Source organism: Pleurodeles waltl, chromosome 2_2 (genome assembly GCF_031143425.1).
Source record: "Pleurodeles waltl isolate 20211129_DDA chromosome 2_2, aPleWal1.hap1.20221129, whole genome shotgun sequence".
In the NCBI taxonomy this organism is placed as follows: domain Eukaryota; kingdom Metazoa; phylum Chordata; class Amphibia; order Caudata; family Salamandridae; genus Pleurodeles; species Pleurodeles waltl.
This window is the reverse complement of record NC_090439.1, coordinates 55,416,455-55,438,538: the sequence shown is the minus strand read 5'-3', so window position 1 is coordinate 55,438,538 and position 22,084 is coordinate 55,416,455.

Below are 22,084 nucleotides of genomic sequence, written 5' to 3'. Positions count from 1 at the left end.
TGTGACAAAACTTACCACATGCAGTAACTAAACATTCTCAGCTTGTTATTCTTCTTGTGAAGGCACAGGGAAGCACACTCACCACAGAGAGTCACTTTTGTGTTCTTTTATTAGTGAATATTTGCTTCATATCCCCATAAACAGTTCGTCCTACGTGACAGGCTAGACAAAAATGTTAATTTTTCATATTTTTATTACATGAAATACTGACCTACGTTGTATTGCAGTGATAGTGCTTTATACCACTAATTGACCTAAGATGTATGTAAGGGCATATTTAAGAAAAATGATGTTGCGCACAATTCAGCTCCACTTTTGTTGTGCCCCTTAGTCCCCCACTAAAGCCACCCTGTGTGTGACGTATTTAAAATACGGTGCACTATGGTGGTAGTTAGGGGACTACCATCAGAATTTCAGAAGCTAGTCCGGTGCTTTGCAGTATTAGAGTAAAATATTCTGACGATAATCCAGCAAAGCACCCAGAGGCCTACTGAAACCAATGGAAGCCTCCTTTTAACGCCTGCTTTGAGCAGCCGTTAAAAGTGGTGAAAAAATGGCACAAGGAAATCCGTTAGATTTCCTTGCACCATTATATGGCCCCTGTTGAACCTGGCCCTTTTGGCAGGTTCATCCCCTGAACTTTTGCCTCCTTCCTCCTATTTTTTCTAACCTCTCGCTGTTGGCTTTAGGACTCTGAGCAATTTATCACTGCTGATCAGTGCTGAAGTGCAGGTGCTCTCCCATCTAAAGTTGGTATGATTGGCTTATACCTATTTGGCATATTTAATTTACTTGTAAGTCCCTTGTACAGTGGTATCTCTATACCCAGGGCCTGTAAATTAAATGCTACTAGTGGGCCTGCAGCTCTGCTTGCGCCACCCACTAAAGTAGCCTTTCAAACCTGTCTCAGGCCTGCTAGCGCAGGGCCTGTGTGCGCAGTTTCCTGCCACAGGGACCTGGCATTTAAATTTACTTGCCAGTCCCAGAACTCCCCTTTTACTACATGTAAGTCACCCCAAAGGTAGGCCCTAACAGGCCCTATGGACAGGGTGTTATGTATGTAGAAAGCAGGGAAAAGATGGCGGCCAGGACGGGAGCTTAGAGTCGGAGCTCCGGCCCGTGCCTTCCAAAATAATATCCTGTGGGCACCCCCCCGGGCTGCTGATGGGGGGCGCGGTCGATGTGGGGTCCGGATCGGGCACCCGGCTCTCGCTGCCCCGCGACCGAGTGGAGGGGCGGGCCGCGGCAGAAGGACGGCCGCGATCGCGCGGTGTGCCCTGAAGTGGAGCGGCAAAGCTAAGAAGCCACTTGCCGGGTGGTGGCGGACCCCCCGGCACAATATTGGCAATACGGGAGGTGGGGACTCGGGGGTGCCCTCCCCTCTCTCCCTCCGTACGAGGTGTAAATAGCGGGTGCTGACCCGTGAGTGGGCCGCCCCTCCCCTACGGAGGAAGTCAAGCCAGCTGCGGCGAAGGCAGCGGCCCTCCGGCTGTCCAGGACCAAGCGGGGGCAGCAACAGAAAAGTAAGCAGGTGGGGGACCTGCGGGAAGGCTGCAGGGGGACGCCCCGGATCGTGGACCCCCTCTCCCCCCCTGTTTGAGAGGAGGTGGGAGCGCCGGTGGAGGCCGCCTGCAGGGAACGAGGCACGCCCGCGGGGTGTGGGCGGCGCTGGACTGGAGGGGGGCTCTCTTATCCCCCCCCGGCATCGATTGCTCTGGATTGCTGGGGAGGATTAAGCGGGGCCCAGGGGGACTGGACAGGACCCCCCCAAATTCGTGAGCGCTGCGATCGGGGGGAGAATGCAGGTTACTTTGAGTGGTGACCGCCTGCTGCTCCCCACCCCCCCCCACTTGGACTGCGCAGAGGACCGGGTCGGCAGCGTCGTAGGGGGAAGGTCGACCGGCAGTGCTCAAGGACCACGCCGGAGGCCTGCATCACACAGCAGCTGTACGACTACTCGGCCCGCTCACGGCGAGCCGCCCGCCTGGCGTACACCATGGCTGCAAGAAACAAGTCCACGAAAAACCAAGACCGTCACGCACAGGGCCAGTCAACAAGTGACCAGCAGCTAGCTCCAACCCTACAGGCACTGGAAACCACTCTGCAAACCCACTCAACCCTGTTCGAAAAAGTACTGCAAGCAATTATGGACACTTAAACCTCCCTGGAGAACAGGATTGATTCAGTATCGCAAGATCTAAATTTGCTACGAGTGGATCACCGCAACCTAGCGGAAAGGGTAAAGTCAGCGGAGGTGGAGATAAAGGAAATGAACCCTTCGGTCTTGGCTAATCAAAAACAAATACAGCGGCTGGACGCAGAGGTAAAAATACTTGGGCGCTGCGCCGAAGAGGCGGAAGGCAGATCATGGAGAAACAACGTGCGCTTTATAGGATTCCCCGAAAAACTAGCAGAACAGAGCACAGAAATAATCCTGGAGCAATGGTTGATCAAGGAAGTGCTGAACGGGTCCCCGTCGAAATTCTTTTCGGTGGAAAGAGCGCACAGGATACAGGGGAGGCCCCCGGTCCCGGGCCAGCAACCAAGACCTCTCATAGCGAGATTCTTAAATTATAGGGATCGCAATTTAATCCTGCAGCTATTCCGCAGTAAGGGCCCATTCAGACATGAAGATTCAGAAATTAATGCTTACCCAGACTTCACACAGGAAGTACAAAAAACAGCGCAACTCATTTGTAAGGGTCAAACAACGCCTCTGTGAACACAACATCAAATATGCACTGCTATTTCCTGCAAAGCTAAGAGTTACATCTAATGATCGAGTCCATGTATTCACATCCCCTGAGGACGCCTGGACGTGGATGCACGCCAAGGGCCTGGCGCGATCCCAATCCGGAATGGCGGACAGAGAGGAATGGTCGAACGCCCCAATGCGGAAGCGCCCCAAGAGAAGGCCAAAAGGCCAGCCCACAGAAGAGCAGGCGGCGGAGGAAAGGGCATTGATGGAACCAATCAGCAACCATGCCAGTCAGGTTAGCTTTTGCAGGGGACACCCCTAAGGTGACCCCAGGGTACATTTAGGGATAAATCCAACACTGGTACCAATTTGGATTTAACTTCCTGAGCCGTTTGATACAAAACAGCCGACGGTGCAGATTGGCCGTCATGTAACTGGGGAACTCATGTTTGACCAGTGTCCGATACATGTACTTAAAATGGCTGCTCTGTTCATTCACTATGATCCAGGTTTGGCAAGAACACAGTGGGGGCATATTGCTCATGAAACTATGCCCTCAAGTATAGTATGGTCCACCCTGCTTTAGGACTAGAAGGCCTGCTAGAGGGGTGACTTACCCATAACATTTTCAGTGTAGGGCCCACAGGGCACACAGGAAATGTGCCATGTTGAATTTGTCTTTTTAGGTTTGCCCCAGAACACTCAGCTTGCAATGGCAGTACTGGGTGCACCTGGGGGCAGGGCCCTAGAAGGTGGCACAACCAGTGTTGCTACCCTCAGGGTCCTACTCCTAATATCCCAGGCCCTGGGTACTGGTGTACTTATTTACTAGGGATATACAGGTATGTTTATGAGTGTATCCACTTGTGCCAAGCATCATAACAGATTCAGGGAAAGAGCTCTGACCCAGGGAACCTGATTAGCAGGCGCCCTGGGCAGTCCAACGTCTAGGACACATCAACATCAGGCAAAAAGTGGGAGGGTAACCATGCAAAAAGAGGCCTCCTCACACAATGACCACATAGGTCATGGTGAGTATAAATTACTGACTCCACATTGCATATTTCGATTGTTTATGACTATTAATTCTCATTTGTTACATTTAATGATCTTATTATTCCTGTCTGAGTCATAAGATTCGAGTTGACCTCTGAGGGTAGTAGATGTCACTGCCCTATTACGTGTCACCTAAGCCTAATTTAGAAGGCCACCCGCCCACAGAATATGGTAGCAGAGAATGTTTTTTTCTCAATAGGGGAAAGATCATCTATGATGCTTGGTTATTTGTTTTTTTCAAAGCTTGTCTAGATGAGATTTGGTATGTTCCCAGTGTTTCCAGTGCTTTTTTAGTTCTAGGTGGAGTTTGCGCTTTCAATGCTTTGGCAAATCGCAGGTGAATTGTGATGTTTGAGAGAAATGGGGATTTTGCGCATTCCAACATCGTTGAGTAGGGAATTTGCGTACTTCAAAGGGTGAGAGTAGGGAAGTCATCCAACTTCAAATGAAAGCCACGCTTTGTGCTCAAAACTTGCTCATATGGTTGTTGTTGTAATGGAGCCTGAGCGGTCTAAGACTCTGGAGTATTGTACAAGTATATGAGGCAGTTGTTTGGCTGTTGTTGTTGTTTACTTGTCTGCAGGTGGTGTAGCTGTACTCGTAGTCTATATGTTAAGTGAGTGCTAGTTTGCCAGGAACTAAGTGATTCTGAGTGCACAAAGAGGAGCTGGTATTAATCAAGCATGAAATTTGCAGGTTGAATTTTACTTGTGCATGAGAGAAAGCCACAGCCAGAGAGTAGCTGTTTGAGCGAAAGACTACAGTTGAAATTTACGTGAGCCTTCTGAAGTGACTGAGCCCTACCTGTGGTAAGAGACAAGTTGTTTTTTGTTTATTTTTTTAGTGCTCACAATATTTTGCATTTAGTTCCTGTGGGAATCAAGTTTGAAGGACAAGCCGCAAGACTTTGTCAGTCGCTGTGAGAGCAAGTGTGACATCACTGGGTCCATGCTGGGACTGCTCATTTGGTAAAAGGAGCCATGCACTGATTGGTAGACAACCGTGAACAGCGATTGGTTGAGAATAGCATGCGAAGAGGATTTGGTATTGAAATGCTTCTTGTTTTGGATTTAATTTGTAGTTTAAGCCACATTAAAAGGTAAAAATGTCATTTTTCAAAGCATTAAAAAGTGCAATAAGAGGAGATGCTTCAATTCCAGTTAGAATAGGAAAAATTGCCCCACAAGAAGGTACACCTGCATACATAGTAATTGAAGAGAAAGGTCCATTAGCATTTATTTGGTTAAAACAGTGGTACAAAATAACAGAGAAGGAAGGATGCTTAGCTTTTCCTACTCATGGAAGTTTTAATATGGGAGTTTTATAAAAACTGAAAACAGTATTTTATTAATTAAATCTCTCTCCAAGACTAGCACAGTTCAAAGTTTTAGCTATTTGGGACCTAGTAGCCAGACAACAACAACAACATTTAAAATTTGAGAGACAAATGTGAAAAGCTGAGAAAACATTTTCAGAACCAAATGGGATACTGAGCAAAAGTTGTGGTAAACAGAAAACTTCAAGGTATTGGAATGTTTCCTGCAATTTCACAAGTGAAAGGGGACAGTGTCAGACTAAAGACAAAGAAAAATAATTCTGAGGTAACTGAGTCGATGGGAAGTCATTTTTCACTGACTGACTTTCCCCAAAAGAGCTGCAGGATGCTCGTTGTCATTGTGCAAACGTTTTGCTGTTTTTCTTTTCTTTGGCTAAATGTGCCTGTACCCTATTCACATTTTTGGCTCAAGCTTTCATTATTTAAGCACAACCACCTTTGCAATCCTTCTCACTTGTATAAGGACGGCATTACAGATCTTTGCAAGATTTTGATTGCTTTTCCAAAAGTAAGTCTTAACCTTACAGTCTGGACCTTTTTAAAGCCTCCTTTTAAACCCTGACAACTATCTTAGCACATAACTATTCTTTGTGCATGTATGTATATTTCTACAGATAGAGGCCTTCTGCCATGGTGGGATACAGGGAGAGCTCCCATTGAGGCATCTGAACCTTGAGTTCTTCTTTTTAGTATATCTTTTTTGTATATAGTTTCTCTGTATATATTTTCCATTTTAACTGCTGTAGACCATCATAAGATCGCTCAGTTTACCTGTAGAATGTACTTAACTAAGTTGACACCCTAACTGCCACTCATTCCTATAAAAAGCTTTTTTCACTCATTAAGTCAATAAATATACATAAAAAATTGATCAAAGACACCCTTTTTTCTCGAGATAAGTTATGGTTTTTTTATGCACTCAAAATGTAGCTTTTATGGAGTGGACAAGGGGGTTATGGTTTGAGAATGTGATGAATAATATTGATTTTTCTTTCCTCCTTGTCTGTTGATTATTTCAGATTCCACTCTATACTCCAAACTTTGCAAACTAGTTGAACTACAAATCATAACTACATTTGGTGATTACTTGAAAGTTGCAGGTAATCTAATTAGTTATAGGCCCTGATGAAAGCCATGGACCCTGAGTGATTGTATCAAGCTGAAACATGTCAACCTTAATTTTGGTTGTATAGGATTCATTGCTAATCCTCACAACATCATGTGTTTTTAATCTTATCCTTATCCTTTTTATGGACACTAATAAATAGGAATTTAGGATATGAGGTAATCTTAACTCACATTCATTCACTTACTGTCTCACTGAGATATCATTCAGTTCATTTGGATAACGGGATACTGAAGTAAATGGAGACCCCGTGATGATGCTACACACAAAATCACCTCATGGTGGTAACATTTACCGTTGATGGTATAGTACGTGGTTGAGGGTTTGATAAGAAAGATCTCAGAAGGCTATGGTATGAGGGTTCACTTCTTTTGGTTATTAGTAACAGAGTCGAGGTCAGATGAAGCTAGAAGATTACTGATGTATGATAGTGATTCAGATGATGAATTTATAGCACAATTGTTGTGAAATTGTCCTACTCCCTTTGTAGCACAAGAGGCAAATCAAAGTGCTAGTGTTAGTCCAAGTGTAACTTCAGTTGTAGTAAGATAAAGTCAACTACCTGTCGCAACTAATGTACCTACTATTACGGTAACTCAAACTCCTGTGATTCAGGCTGTAGCTCAGCCTGTATCGGCTACAAGAGCAACGTTTACTGAAGTAATGAGAAGCTATTAGAAAGTGATTGAATTTTTGAAAATCAGAATTTCTCCAAAAGTTATTGATTGGCAGAAAATTGATAGGACAGCCCAAGAGGCAAAGGAGTCTATACATGCATATTATGAAAGCTTGTTGCAGGCATTTAACCGTTATAGTGGTACAGAGACAATTGAGCCCAAAGTCATGGTTCATTTTGTGTTCAGGTCTGTTCAAGGGTTGAGTCGTGAAATTAGTAACATGATTAAAAGTAATTTGATTTGCTGGCAAGCAAAAACAATCAATGAAGTATAGCAGCTTGCTAAGTATTGTAGTGACAAAATTGACATGAAGCAGAAATATTGAATGAAAAGGCAATGGTGATGCCGATCAGAGCAGCACAACCAGGGATGCAGGAAATGTCACAACAACAGAGAAACATGCAAGTGGTTCAGGGACAGGCGAAGAAAGAGGACATGGTGGTGGTGGAAATGAAAATCGTGTTGATGTGAGTACTAATGTTAATCCAGGTGATGTGCAGGCAATGAATAAAATGTTACTTTGTCATGCTTGCGGGGCTCTCGGACATTAGAAGCAGGAATGTCCTTTGATGGTGCAGGAAGGTGTTGTGAAGATGAATGAACATAATCTTTTTCCAAATTTGAGAGGACCGAGAAATCAGAATCCTAATGTTAATGTTCAGAATATGAATAATCAAATGCAGATTCCACAAATGCAGATTCCCCAACAGCAAGTGACACATTTTCAGGTACCTCAACAGCAATGCAAATGATGCCACAGCAGCAAATGCAAGTACCTCAAGCTCCAATGGCACAACAGCAGGTAGTAATTCCTCAGCAGAACATGGGTCAAAGGTTAAGTCAAAATAATGAGCAATTGATCACACAGTAGCCATTACACAGTGAGGATGAATTGAATGATGAAATTGTGAGTGAGAGTTCATATGAAGATGAATGTATACTAGCAGCTTCATTAAAGGTGGATCAGAGAGGTCACTATGTAAATGGAATAGTTATGGATCATGAAGTTTCATTCCTGGTTGACACAGGAGCTACACGCTCTACTGTCAGAATTACAGAAGTTCCCAATGTGCCACTTTGTGGGAGAACAGTACAGGGTGTAGGAATAGCAAATCAGCACCTGATAAGTCCTATTACTGAACCAACTCCTGTATAAATTAGTACTTTTGAAGGCATGCACTAATTTGTAGTTGGTGACTCAAGTCCAGTATGTGTGCTGGGAAGAGATTTGTTGTTCAAATTAAAATGTATGATTACTTGCACAAATTATGGAAATGTCATTCATAAAAATAGTGATGATGAAGAATCATGCATGCCAGTTGGTTGTAATTTGATTAATGCAGAGTTCACATTGACGACTGTTTTTCCTGCATTTACAGAAGAGGTCCTGCCAAGTGACCTACAATATACAGTTATTTTAAAAGTGTGGGATCTTTCTGAAAAATATATTGGTCTAATTCTCGAAAACTCCCCAATATCCCATGGGACCAGTTGTAATTGAAGGAGTTACTCCTGTAATTGTAGATTTTGTTGAGCTGCCCATGTAACTCACCTATTACGGGTTTGCGAAAACCTAGTGGGAAATTTTCCATAGTTCAGGATTTAAGAAAAATGAATGACATAGTGGTCAAATGTTATCGGGTTGTACCTAATCCAGCAATGATTTTGTTACAAATTCCATGTGAAGCAGAATGGTTCACAGTATTGGACTTCTCACAAACATTTTTCTCAGTGCCTCTGCATGAGGATAGCCAGCTTCTCTTTTGTGTGAAATTCTGCAATTGTGTGTATTTCTGGTGAAGAATTCCACAAGGATTTTAAGATTCTCTTTCAGTGTTTAATCAGGTGTTGAAGAAGAATTTAAAAGCATTGAAAATGCCTTTCCAATCTACATTGGTTCAGTACATTGATGATTTAATAGTTTCTTCAAAGACATGAGAAGCATGCAGGCAAGATATTATTGCCTTATTGAACCATTGGGGTGAAAATGGACATAAAGGGCCTCATTACGAGTTTGGCAGTACCAAGACTGCTATGTTGGCGGTGGCGGCTGCACTGCCAACGGGCCGACGAAGAAGACCACTGAAGACCACCAAATTATGACCAGGGCGGTCTCCCCAATTGAAGACAGCCAAACCACCGCCAGTGAGTTCATGCTGCCACAGACGGCAGTAGCCACCTTCAGTCCGGTGGACAACATGTTTCTGCCGGACATAGTACGAGGCTGCACACCGCCACGGTTTCCGCCACAGTCACACCACCCTGAAAACCCTGGAAGAAACCAACATTATAATAGGAGACACTTACTTTCTGGAAAACATGGCTATCTGGAGCCGTCATGGAACCTGAACTGCACGTCCTCCCACTGCTCCTGCTAGCACAACGACTCCAGAACCAGCGACGGCGATGATAACAACCGTGAATACACACATCTACCTGACACTGTAGGGAAAACCCAATGTACACACGAACACACAACATACATATCCAGGATGGCAAGCGACGGTGACTCACACATAGCCACACACCCATACGCGTACCCACATACACACACGCACACCCATACTACACACACCATAGCCAACACACACATACAACATACACCAACCCGCACACACACAGCAACATTATAGTCCAACACAATAATACACACCACCAAAGATTTACACAACTACATCACAACCACTATACAAAAGCTACGGCAAGCCAACATATCACACAGTACAACGTTACACTCCACACATACAACAACAAGTTACAACCCCCAGCAACCAATATACACAATTACACAGCCATACAACGAGGAACACATCATACCACGCCAACAAAACACACAAAGCTACTGACATACCTATCACCACATACATGCATGCATACACAACAACCACACAATGGCACACAACACCACCATAACACATGTCAACACAAAAATACACAAATTATCAACATACATGCATGTTCCAAACACAAACATATCCTTCACTCAACAAACAGCCTCCACAGTGGGACATATGGCAGGGCAACACCCACACATGCAGCCCAGAAACAACAATTATCACAACCAACACACACCCACACATGTCACTTACACACAAACCAAAGCAGGCAAGACCAAAACAGCCATGTGGAAAGAAAGGCAGGACAAGTATGTTACCATTGAACCAACAACTGGTTTGCCCAGATATAATACATTTAAATATAAAAATATGATAATAAATAAATTACTATGTACACATATAACGCATTGGCCAGTCCTAAGTGCATAAGGCACAAATGGCACTTCTGCGTGTCCATACAACACTCTTGACTGCCAGATAACCTCCACAGGGTAGGGTCATCAAAGGGGAAGCCAGGCACCTCTGGGTTTGGGGGGTAAGAGGGTGGTTTGGGAGGGGTATCTCTGGGCTTGGGAGGAGGTCTTTGGGCTTAGGCTTGGAAGGGGTCGATATCTTGGCCAGCGGAGGGGCATGGGTACTAGCAGGGGAAGAGGGAAGACTTTGAGGTGGAAGGGCTGGACTTGGGGAGGGACACAGACAGTTTGGGGGGTATCATGAGGTGGGAGAAGAGCAGGGAACAGGGAAAACTCTGAGACAAACACTTTCATAGACACATGGGGGTGGTCATGACCAAAAGGTTTGGGAGTGGAGGTAGAGGGAGTCATTGTAGGAGGTGTCTTGGATTGATGTCTTGGGTGCATGTGCATGCGAGGAATGCTTGTGGGTGCTGGGGGTCTGTTGGGTGGGTGAGTGTGGGTATTTATTTCTCTTTGGAGGAGGGGGCAGGTGCTGGGAGATGCCTTGCTGGATGGGTGACTGTCTGTAGGGGTGGTGTTTGCAGGTATCCCCTTGGCTGCTGGGCCTTCCCCCACCAGTGCTGAGCCCTTTCTTGGCTATTTGGGGTAGTTTACACTTAAGCCTTCATTACTTTTTGTCCACATAAGCTATCCACACCAAATTTGTGTCCTTTATTCCCAACATACTGGGGATTCTGAAGGTACCCAGAGTTTGTGGGTTCCCCTGGAGGAGACCAAGAAATTAGCCAAAATACAGCAAATGTTTCATTTGTTTTTTTAATGTGAAAAAAAGGGGTGCCGATGAAGGCTTGTGTTTTTTTTCCCTGAAAATTGAATCAACAAAGGGTTTGCGGTGCTAAAATTACCATCAACAAAGCCTTTGTATTTCCAAAATGGGCACAAGTTAAGGTGTTGAGAAGCAGTGGTTATTTGCACACCTCTGAGTTCTGGGGTGCCCGTACTAGCATGTGAATTACAGGGCATTTCTCAAATAGACGTCTTTTTTTACACACTGGCTTACATTTGGAAGGAAAAAATGTAGAGAAAAACAAGGGACAATAACACTTGTTCTGCTATTCTGTATTCCCCAAAGTCTCTCAATAAAAATGGTACCTCACTTGAGTGGGTAGGCCTAATGCCCCCGACAGGAAACGCAACATGGAACATCACATTTTTACATTGAAAACTGACGTGTTTTTTGGAAAGTGCCTAGCTGTGGATTTTGGCCTCTAGTTCAGCCGACGTCTAAGGAAATCTACCAAACTTGTGCATTTTTTAAAACTAGACACCTAGGGAAATCTAATATGGGGGGCCTTGGATGCTCTCACCAGGTTCTGTTACCCAGAATCCTTTGCAAACCTCAATATTTGGCAAAAAAAAACCCTTTTTCCTCAGATTTCCGTGAAAGAATGTTCTGGAATCTGGGAGGAGCCACAAATTTCTTTCCACCCAGTGTTCCCTCAAGTCTCTTTATAAAAATGGTACCTCACTGGTGTGGGCAGGCCTATTACCCGCGACAGGAAATGCCCCAAAACACAACATGGACTCATCACATTTTCCCAAAGAAAAAACAGCTTTTTTTTTGGCAAAGTGCCTAGCTGTGGATGTTGGCCTCTAGCCAATCACAGCCCCCAGGGAAACCACACACACACTGACAACCGTGATATATATATATATATACATATATATATATATATATATATATATATGTATATATGTACTTTTTTGTAGTTGTATGGTTTCCATAGGGGCCACAGTGGCCCTCAGGGAAACCATACAACTACAAAAAAAAAAAAAAATGCCCCCACAGAGGGTCACCCTGCTCACGGGCTACCACCTGTCGATTTATTTTAAAAAATAAATAATTTAGGCCCTGGGGGCACGATCGGGTGCAATCGCACCCCCCCAGAGAACACCTACCTTTTTTAGCAAACAAATATGCCCCCAAGGGGGCCGACTCCCCCAAGTTGAATCCCTGGTGTCTAGTGGGGCGACGCACCTGAGGATTGTTTATCTCCCTCCGTAATGTTGGCCGCTGGTCGTGACCCACACCACGGTGGTAGTGTGGGCATCGGCCCCGGGCCAACGCGTGCACTGTAGCGGTTAAGGACGATGTTCTGCATGTAGGTGTGTAGGTGGTTGTGGTCTCTGCAGATGTGATGACTGGGGTGGGTGTCTGCAGATCTGGTATTGTGCTGATTGTGGGTAAGATAGGAGTTGTGTCTGGATCATTGAATGTTGGTGTGGTGGCTGCAGGTATGTCTGGTGCAGTGTCTGTGAAGGTAGTGGTGGTGGGTGAGTTTGTGCAGGTAGTAAGTGTTGGTGTGTCTGCAGGTGGGTGTTGTTTGTGTGCATGCCAGTGGTGGGTCTTGTGTTGCTTGTGTTTATCTGCGCTATCCTTGGATGTGGAGGTGGATACATGCTTGTACATTTGTGTGCTTTGACTGGGTTTGGGAACAGGAGTTTGGGGTTGGGAAGAGTTAGGTGGAGGGGGATGGCAGACAAAGGGTACTAGCTGTCATCAGTCAGGAGGCCAGAGCCTCAAAGGATCTCTGTAGGCCAGCCAGTGCACAGTGAATGCTATCCAGGAACGCATTGCTCTGCTAGACTTGAGCTGCCAGACCCTGGATGGCATTCAAATGGTCAACTGACCCACAAAGATGGATCTCAGGAGGTCAATAGTCTCTTCACTGATGGCAGCTGGGCTGACTGGGACAGGGTTGCCAGCGGCGAAGGAGACGCCCACCCTCTTGGGTGAGTGGGCACAGGCAACTGAGTGGGGAGCTACAGGGAGGGCAGTGGTAATAAGGGGAATGGCAGACAAAGATGGCGCTGGGGTGCTTCCAGATGGGTCCACCATCACCAGGGAGTGTCCACTGGAGGAGGATTCTGAAGAAGACTTGGAAGATCCGGTCTCCCCGTGGCACTCCCATTGCCCTCCGTGCCACTGGGTCCTTTGCTGTCGCTGGTAGCAGCACACTTGGCCTGCAGCATCCATACTCACCCTTGCCCCTTCTCGTTTGCCTGTTGATGAAGATCCACACAAATAGAGAGAGGGAGGGAGAGAGAGAGAGAGATAGGGAGAGAGAGAGGTTTAATATATACCTCACATAAACACATATAAACATTCACATATGTGAGACTACATATCCTTGATAGGCTATTTCAGGTGCCAATACACATTTCCCACATAATGTCATAATATGTCACTACTACCTACCCCTGTATGCCAAACCTCACACCTACATCTATGTCCAAGTAGGACAGCACAACTGGAGTCATGCATGTGATCACCCCCAAAGCCATGTCTGCATGCACATCATGCCCTGGATGAAGTGCAGATGACTCCCTGAATTCACATCATACCTCTCCATACCCCAGTCACCCATTGGAAGTACAGCTGACTGCACAAAACACATCAGGCATCTACAGTTACAAAAGCTGATCACTCCATGTCCTCTGGAAAATACCCATGACAGTGTAGACTACTGCACTCAAACACTACACAACATCTGCCTGTCACATTACATGGCAGACCTAATACTCTGTACAGCAATGCCAATATAGATCTAATAACTGATTTAGCCATTTCAACTTAGTATGGGGTATAGTCATGTGAATAGTTTGACCCAATCACAGAGGAAGAACTGCAAAAACCGAACACATATGTCAGTACTTATCATACATCTAACTGCATCTACAATGCCCCATATTGCACATTTCACACATTCATACTCAATCACTGAGTACAGGTCACATCTGATGAACTTCAGGAACACACACATGACAATATGGTCCACATACAATACCACCCACATGCAGTGTCACCAGTAGGACTTCACATGGACCAATATCACTGCCTTTGCACCGACAACACATTTCACTACTACATAGGGCATCCTTAGGAGAGGAAATATACATTTGATTCACATCATTATCCCATAATTCATGCAATATCCAATCCTGTCCTAATCTATCATTACCAGCTAGGCCAAGGGTAGCAGACATTGTTCCACTCTATCAGATCTGCCCCCAAGTAACCATTGAGACATGATGTGGGCAGTAACCTAGCTATGTTGCACTGCAATTACTAGAGCATAGGCATACATATATATACATGACATATTGACAATGACTGTGGGGGTTATTCCAACTTTGGAGGAAGTGGTAACCGGTCCCAAAAGTGACGGATATACCACCAGCCGTATTACGAGTCCATTATATCCTATGGAACTCGTAATACGGCTGGTGGTAAATCCGTCACATTTGGGACGGATTACCACCTCCTCCAAAGTTGGAATAACCCCCTAAGTCTGCCGAAGCACTTACCACCACTAGTACTATCCCATTGGCTTCAAGGTTTCATCCCCACAAGTCTGGCACTTAGAAATGCATTATGATTGGAATCAGAGCTAATCAAATGTACATGTAAAAACATCCTACTTAGGCAACCTTCACATACCCTATAGTTAGCAGACGACCAATATATGGGTATACAACTATCAAGCCATTAGTCCAGTCCTCTACATATCTGTGGGGGAAAAGCAATGGCTGCCTCACATTCAGTCAATACCATTACCTGCACTTGAAGTAAATTGTCTGTAGAAGCTCACATCCGTTGTTGTTTTGCATTTCTCTAATGACCGAGCTGACAAAAATCTCTGGAATGCACTTCTTAATCCAAAGAAGACATTTATTATTTCATTTTTTGCAAGGTTCCTAAAAGGAGATTAGCATGTTGAAAGCATACGTTTAAAAATAGTCACAGCAATGAAAGGAAAACATACCAAAGTGATTCTCCACTGCAATACAAACAGAAAATATATATATCTATATTATAATGCAAAGCAAATAATGAATAAAAAATGTATCACCGTAGGGTCTGTCAGGTGCTTCTCATGCCAGCAAGCCGATATCCCCGTTCAACTGAGAGAAAGAGAGGTCTCCGCCCTCATGGGAACTCTATATCCGGCATTCGACGTCTGAATCCTGATTGAGGCCACTCCAACCCTCACTGTCGCACTGGGTCTTTTTACATCTTAAAAAACCAAAGGAGCTTTCTGGAAAAAACCCGCATTTTGTGATTCAAACATGCTGGCTAGTTTAGGAATGCTTTGAAAATAACACTTTGGGGTTTGGCCACAATTCCAGGATGTCAAGTCAAAACAAGTCAGTTTCCCGCCGTCTTGAGTACATCCTTATCAACCAAAGCCCTGGGTGAGAAAAAGCACAAAAACAAGATAGAATGCACAGTTTATAATGTGGAAAAATGCAGGTGGCCTTTAACATGGCAGTGTCCAATGCTACAATAAAGTCAATAGGCAGAATAAGTCTAAGGCTAAATTGAATACAAAATGTAGTCTGTAACTGGTGAAAACTGGACAGCTAATCCAGCTGCAAAGTGGTGCAACACAAAGTCAGTGGTCAAAACACATTATTTCACAACAATAGTATAGGCAGGATGGAGTCGCACATCTCCATATTCCAGCCATGGAGGAATGTTGATATGGGAGATGTACATCTACTGACAATAAACCTTCAAAACACATCTACAACTTAGGGTAAGCCTGTGTGGTTACTACCCATTGCTACTAGTCTACATACGTGTTGCATTGAGTACATAGTCACATAAGCTACAGTGAGACAGCTAATCCCATTGAACCGGAGCCAAGTCCCAGGATACAGTCAGTACTCACCCCCTTTTGGTTGCTGTGCTGCCCTTAAATGCCCATTCACCCCAGGGTAGGAAACAAAGCCAAAATGCGGGCCATTAAGGGGGTCAGAGTCCGACAGGCACCCCTCCCTCATTGGGAGGACATCCTAAGATGGCTCTCTGCGGTCTTCTATGCACAGCATCTCAGGTACTCCTACAGCTTATGACAATGGGTCCTCCGCTGGCTGTGGACCCCCAGGGTCTGCACTTAGTTGGCAATAGCACACCAGATCCCGTTATTCTTGTGGGTGTTTACCTGCATGAGTGATACAGACAAAAGGAGAAAGTCATGTGTACTAGCACCATACCAACCGGAGTGGTCTGTACACATCTGACTCACCGAGTGCCCACACATACCCATCCTCTCTGCTCACACGCCTTCACTTTATGCCCTCTGCATGTATGTACTCCCTCATCTATACAGTTATCCCATTCACCTGCAAGACATGGCACAATGGCTTCCAGAGACAGAACACAGCAGCTGATGTTGTGGAGGTCTTGTTAGTAAGAGTGTCAGGCGTCAAGTGAGCAAGGCTGCAAAAAATGGTGGTCATGTCCGCCACATACAGGACCCTCACCACGGGCAGTCATCACCATTGGCCCCAGTCTGCCATAGGCAGCAATGTTATCCAATGACAAGTTGCACAGGGTTGTGACCGCTCTGACGACACTCACTGGCGGTCTTGGGCCACTTCCAACTGTCAAGTGCAGCAGCACAGGCGGCTGCCATTTTTTGCACATATCATGCTATGATGTGCCTAAATAAGTGTGCCATACACATATTCACTCAAATGGCGGACAAAGCCTATGTTTTGCAATCATGGTAGTGCAAAGACATGTGACATGCATAACACAGTGACATTAAGTGGCAGTATATCTGATGGTGGGCATGTTTAGATACTCGGAGGCACAAAGGCAGTGGAACTATATTGGTATATCTGATTACTATTCAATTGATCAGTTCAGAACAGCTCAGTGTACCACACATGGCACACTTCACATGTGATATCTGTCCCATTCATCTTACAGCTTCAGCAATGTGCTGCAAGGATGGTGTCCAAGGGGCTTCAGCATGCCCATAATAGTATATGTCAGCAGTCTTACGTATGTCCTACATTTGTCAAGTGCATCTGTCAATGTACATTCTCTCCTCTCTACCTAAATATCCTGCCATGAGGAGACGCAGGCAACCACCAGTGTTCTAGCCACTAGTTGACCTTGAAAACCTGGAGGACTGGCATATCATAAAGACCTATCGTCTGAATCATCAGACCATCATGGATATATGTTCACAGATGGAGCCTGACCTCTTACCAGCCATATAAATCCCTATAGAGTTCCTCTCACAGTACAAGTCCTGTCAGTGCTACACTTTCTTGCCACAGGTTCCTTTCAGAATACATTGGGTTAGACAGCAGGGATGTAACAGCCCATGTTCAGTCTTGCGTTGAAGGATGTATTGGGTGTATTGTTGAAACACCTGGACAACTTGGTGAGTGTGGGTTTGCAAGTGTTGTAAATGCACATACATTGCTGTCAGTAGTCCTCCTGAGTTGACTCATCAGTGGGGGTGTAATGTGGTGCCCTCCCTATGTGTTCGTTGGGGGAGCTCACTGACTGAATGTAAGGTGCACAGTACAAGTGACTCAACTCTTACAAATGTACTCACTGCAGTTTCCTACATTCACATCTCACTGTACAGACCACTATTGAGTAATGTTTGTTGCATTCTCCTGTTCTCATGTCATTCCATCCACTAACTGTGGTATTGTAATATGTGCCTCTGCTAACTATGCTTGAGGCATTCACAGTCACTAGCCATTGCTAAATTATTAGAAAATTGAGTGTTGTACATGACAGATGGCAGCTACTGTGATATGTGAAGAATATTCTGTGACTGGTGTTATTTAGGTAATCTGTGGGGGGCCCTGCACCTATGAGCTGCATATGCCCTTTGTGTGGCTCTGTGCCTTCCATCCTGATGGTACTATCTGTCATTGTCTTTTTGCAGGTTGGAAATCTGACTGTACTCTTGTGTGGCCATGGATTTGCGACTCTCTGACATCAGTCCTGGAACATATATGTTGTACAGTGTCTCCTGTTGTGGATGCCACCCTCTGTTGTCCTTTACACTGTGTGTTAGAAATGGGGATTTGGTTGGCAGTCAGGTTACCCCCTGTCCAAGCAAGGACCCTCACTCTAGTCAGGGCAAAGGAGAAACACATCTGGTTAACCCCCACTAACCCCCTTGGTAGCTTGGCATGAACAGGCAGGCTTAACTCAGAAGCAATGTGTGAAGTATTTGCACCAACACACACATTAATACAAGGAAAATACTACAAAAAGGAGACCACACTAGTTTAGAAAAAAATAGGCAATATTTATCTAAATCGAACAGGAGCAAAACAACAAAAATCCAACACAGGAATTTTCACAGAAAACAATGAAAACATTGCTTTTACACAAAGTACTTGGTTTGCATCAAAAATAAAGCTGCACGGGCGAGCGTGCATCGGAAAGTCAGCGATGCGTCAATTCTTACTAACAAGTGTGAGAAAGTAGCCTCTTTCTAGCATGGTTACCCCCACTTTTGGCCTGTTTGTGAGTGTATGTAAGTGTGTTTTTACTGTGTTACTGGGATCCTGCTAGCCAGGACCCCAGTGCTCATATATAAAAACCTATATGTCAGTATGTTTTGCCTGTCTCACTTGGATCCTGCTAGCCAAGACCCCAGTGCTCATAGCTTGTGGCCTAAAGTGTATGCCTGTGTAGGGCCTAATTGTGTCACTGAGACTCCACTAATCAGAACATCAGTGCTTATGCTCTGTCTGCTTTTGCATTTGTCACTGTAGGCCAGTGACTGCATTTCCCAATTTCAATTGGTACACTGGACCCCCTTTATAAGACCCTAGCATACGGTACCTAGGTACCCAGGGCATTGGGGTTGCAGGAGATCCATACGGGCTGCAGCATTTCTTTTGCCACCCATAAGGAGCTCAGACAAACCCTCACACAGGACTGCCATGGCAGCCTACGTGAAATAGTGCACACACTATTTCACAGCCATTTTCACTGCCCTTAAGTAACTTCTAAGTCACCTATATGACTAACCTTCACTTACTGAAGGTTAGGTGCAAAGTTACTAAGTGTGATGGCACCCTTTTACTAGCAAAGGTGCCCCCACATAGTTCAGGGCAATTTCCCCAGATTTGTGAGGGCAGGGATGCCATTACACACGTGCACTACATATAGGTCAATACCTATATGTAGATTCACAATGGTAACACCATGTAGCCATGTAACATGTCTAAGATCTTGGAATTGTCTGTCCCCCATTCCAAATCTGGTATTGGGGAGCCAATTGCATGCATCCTGGGGGCTCCACCAATGACCCCCAGTACTGCCAAACCAGCTATCTGAGGCTTGCACTGCAGCTACAGCTGCTGCCACCTCACAGACAGGGTTCTGCCCTCCTAGGGTCTGGGCAGCCCAGTCCCAGGAAGGCAGAACAGAGCATTTCCTCTGAGAGCTGGGTGTTATACCCTCTCCCTTTGGAAATAGGTGTTACAGGCTGGGGAGGGGTAGCCTCCCCCAGCCTGTGGAAATGCTTTAAAGGGCACAAATGGTGCCCTCCTTGCATAAACCAGTCTACACCGGTTCAGGGACCCCTTCTCCCCTGCTCTGGTGCAAAACTGGACAAAGGAAAGGGAGGTGACCACTCCCCTGTCCATCACCACCCCAGGGGTGGTACCCAGAGCTCCTCCAGTGTGTTCAAGACTTCAGCCATCTTGATTTGCAAGGTGTGGGGGCACTCTGGAGGGCTTTGAGTGGCCAGTGCCAGCAAGTGATGTCAGAGACCCCTCCTGATAGGTCCATACCTGATAAGGTATCCAATCCCTCTCTCAGGGCTATTTAAGGTCTCTCCTATGGGGTTCTCTTCAGATTCTGCTTGCAAGTTTCCTTCAGGAATCCTCTGCAACAAATTCAGAATCTTCACTTTCCTTCTGCAACCTCAGGTTCAAGTCAGCAACTGCAACAGTTTCCACGGTGTGCATACTCTGGGGATTTCCTGTCTTCATCCTTCACCAGAAGGACCAAATAAATCTCCAGTAAAGTGACAGAGTCACTCCCCTGCTCCAAGCAGGCACCTTCCAAGGTGATGACCAGTAATCTGGGACTCCTCTCACAGCGACAAGCATGCTCCTAAGGACACAGAGGGTGGACATCATCAACATAGACTGTTCTGAGGACCTACTGATGCAATTTGGAGGAGGTAAAACCTTGCCTTCCATAAGAACAAAGGTACCCCTGTGTATTGTGTCTTCTTCACCCCCTGAGGCCTCTGTGCACTCTTTGCAAAATTCCTTCATGCACAGCCTGGCCCAGGTCCCCAGCACTCTACCCTGTGATGGCTCAACTTGCTGAGTTGTTCTCCAGCGGCGTGGAACCTTTTTTTGTTGTGCTGCATCAACCATGTTTTGCACCTCGTTTGAACACATATCCTGTGGCTTCTGGGGGTGTTGGCTGGCATCTTGGGGGCTCACTAAAGTGCTGAGAGCCCCTTCTCACTCCTCACACAGAGTTGAGGCCCCCAGGCTCCTCTTGGGTCCATCCAGCACCATTTTGATGAAAAACACATTTTTGTCGTAGCCAAGGCTCGTTGGTATCTTCCAGCACGAAATCTCATCTGTAACGATCTTCACGCGTGGGACATCTTTTGCATTATGCAGGAACCCGCTGGTATCTTTTCTGCATTTCTGCAGTCGTCAACTAATTGGGGACTCTTCTTTTGCACCCTCTTCTGGGTTGGCAGGGGCTCCTGTCCTTCCTGGAACTTCTTTCGACTTCTGGACTTGGTCCCCTTCCTTTGCAGGTCTTCAGGTCCAATAATCCAGCAGTTGTTCTTTGCAGACTTGGTTGGCTGCTGCAAAATCCCAAAAACGAGGTGTTGTGTGTCCTAAGGAAACTTGCAGTACTTTACTCCTGCTTTTCTGGGCTCTGGGGTGGAGTAATTTGCTTACCTTTACGGCATTCTTACTCTCACAGCGATTCTGCACACACTACAGTTGTCTAAGAGGAAATTCATGATTCACATTCCACTTTTTTAGTATATGGTTTTTGTTGCCCCTAGACCTATTTTCTCCCATTGCATTCTGTAGGATGTCCTACCGTTTGCATTGTTCTATGACTATTTACTTGTCTAATTTTGGTGTCTAGTGTATCTATTGTTTATAATACTTACCTCCAGAAGGGCTATCGTCTCTAAGATATTTTTGGTACTGTGTCACTCAAATAAATACCTTTATTTTTTGTAACACTGAGTATTGTCTTTACATTTGTATAAGTACTGTAGAACTATAAGTGGTATTGCATGAGCTTTGCATGTCTCCTAGTTCAGCCTAAGCTGCTCTGCTATAGCTACCTCTATCAGCCTAAGCTGTTACAATACTACTGCAGTCACTTACAAGGGATAACTGGACCTGGTATAAGGTGTAAGTACCCAAGGTACCGACCACAAACCAGGCCAGCCTCCCACAGCAAGTGAGACCATGCATAATTTCTTCTCCAGTAAGGTCAGCAATGCATCGTTTTTCTCCCTCACAAGACAGTAATGCGTCGATTTCCAGACGGGGTTATCATTAGCTGCAAGTGGGAGTTACATCGTTTCTCCAGCCGCAATGCACCGTATTTTGCTGCAAAGCAGGTGGCGCGTTGTTTTTCAGCCGCGTTGCAGGTGGTGCATTGAAAATTCCCCCATACAGTGTTCTGTGCGTGGATTTCAGTACTTGTTCTGCCAACTTCACCTCTCAAGGGCCTGTGGACTGGATAGGACACCACTTGGCAGGAGTCTCAGCAGAGAGTCCAGGTGTTGGTAGGGGAAGTCTTTAATGGCCCTGAGACTTCAAAACAGGAGGCAAGCTCAACTGAAGTCCTTGGAGATTCTTCTCAAGCAGGAATACACAACAAAGTCCAGTCTTTTTTCCCCTTTCACAGGCAGAAGCAGGAACTGTAGGATAGCCTAACAAAGCACAGTCACAGGCAGGGGTAGCACTTCTCCTCAGCTCTTCAGCTCTTCTCCTTGGCAGAGGTTTCTCTTGATCCCAGAAGTAATCTTGAAGAAATCTAAAATACGGGATTTGGTTCCTCTTGATCCCAGAAGTAATCTTGAAGAAATCTAAAGTATGC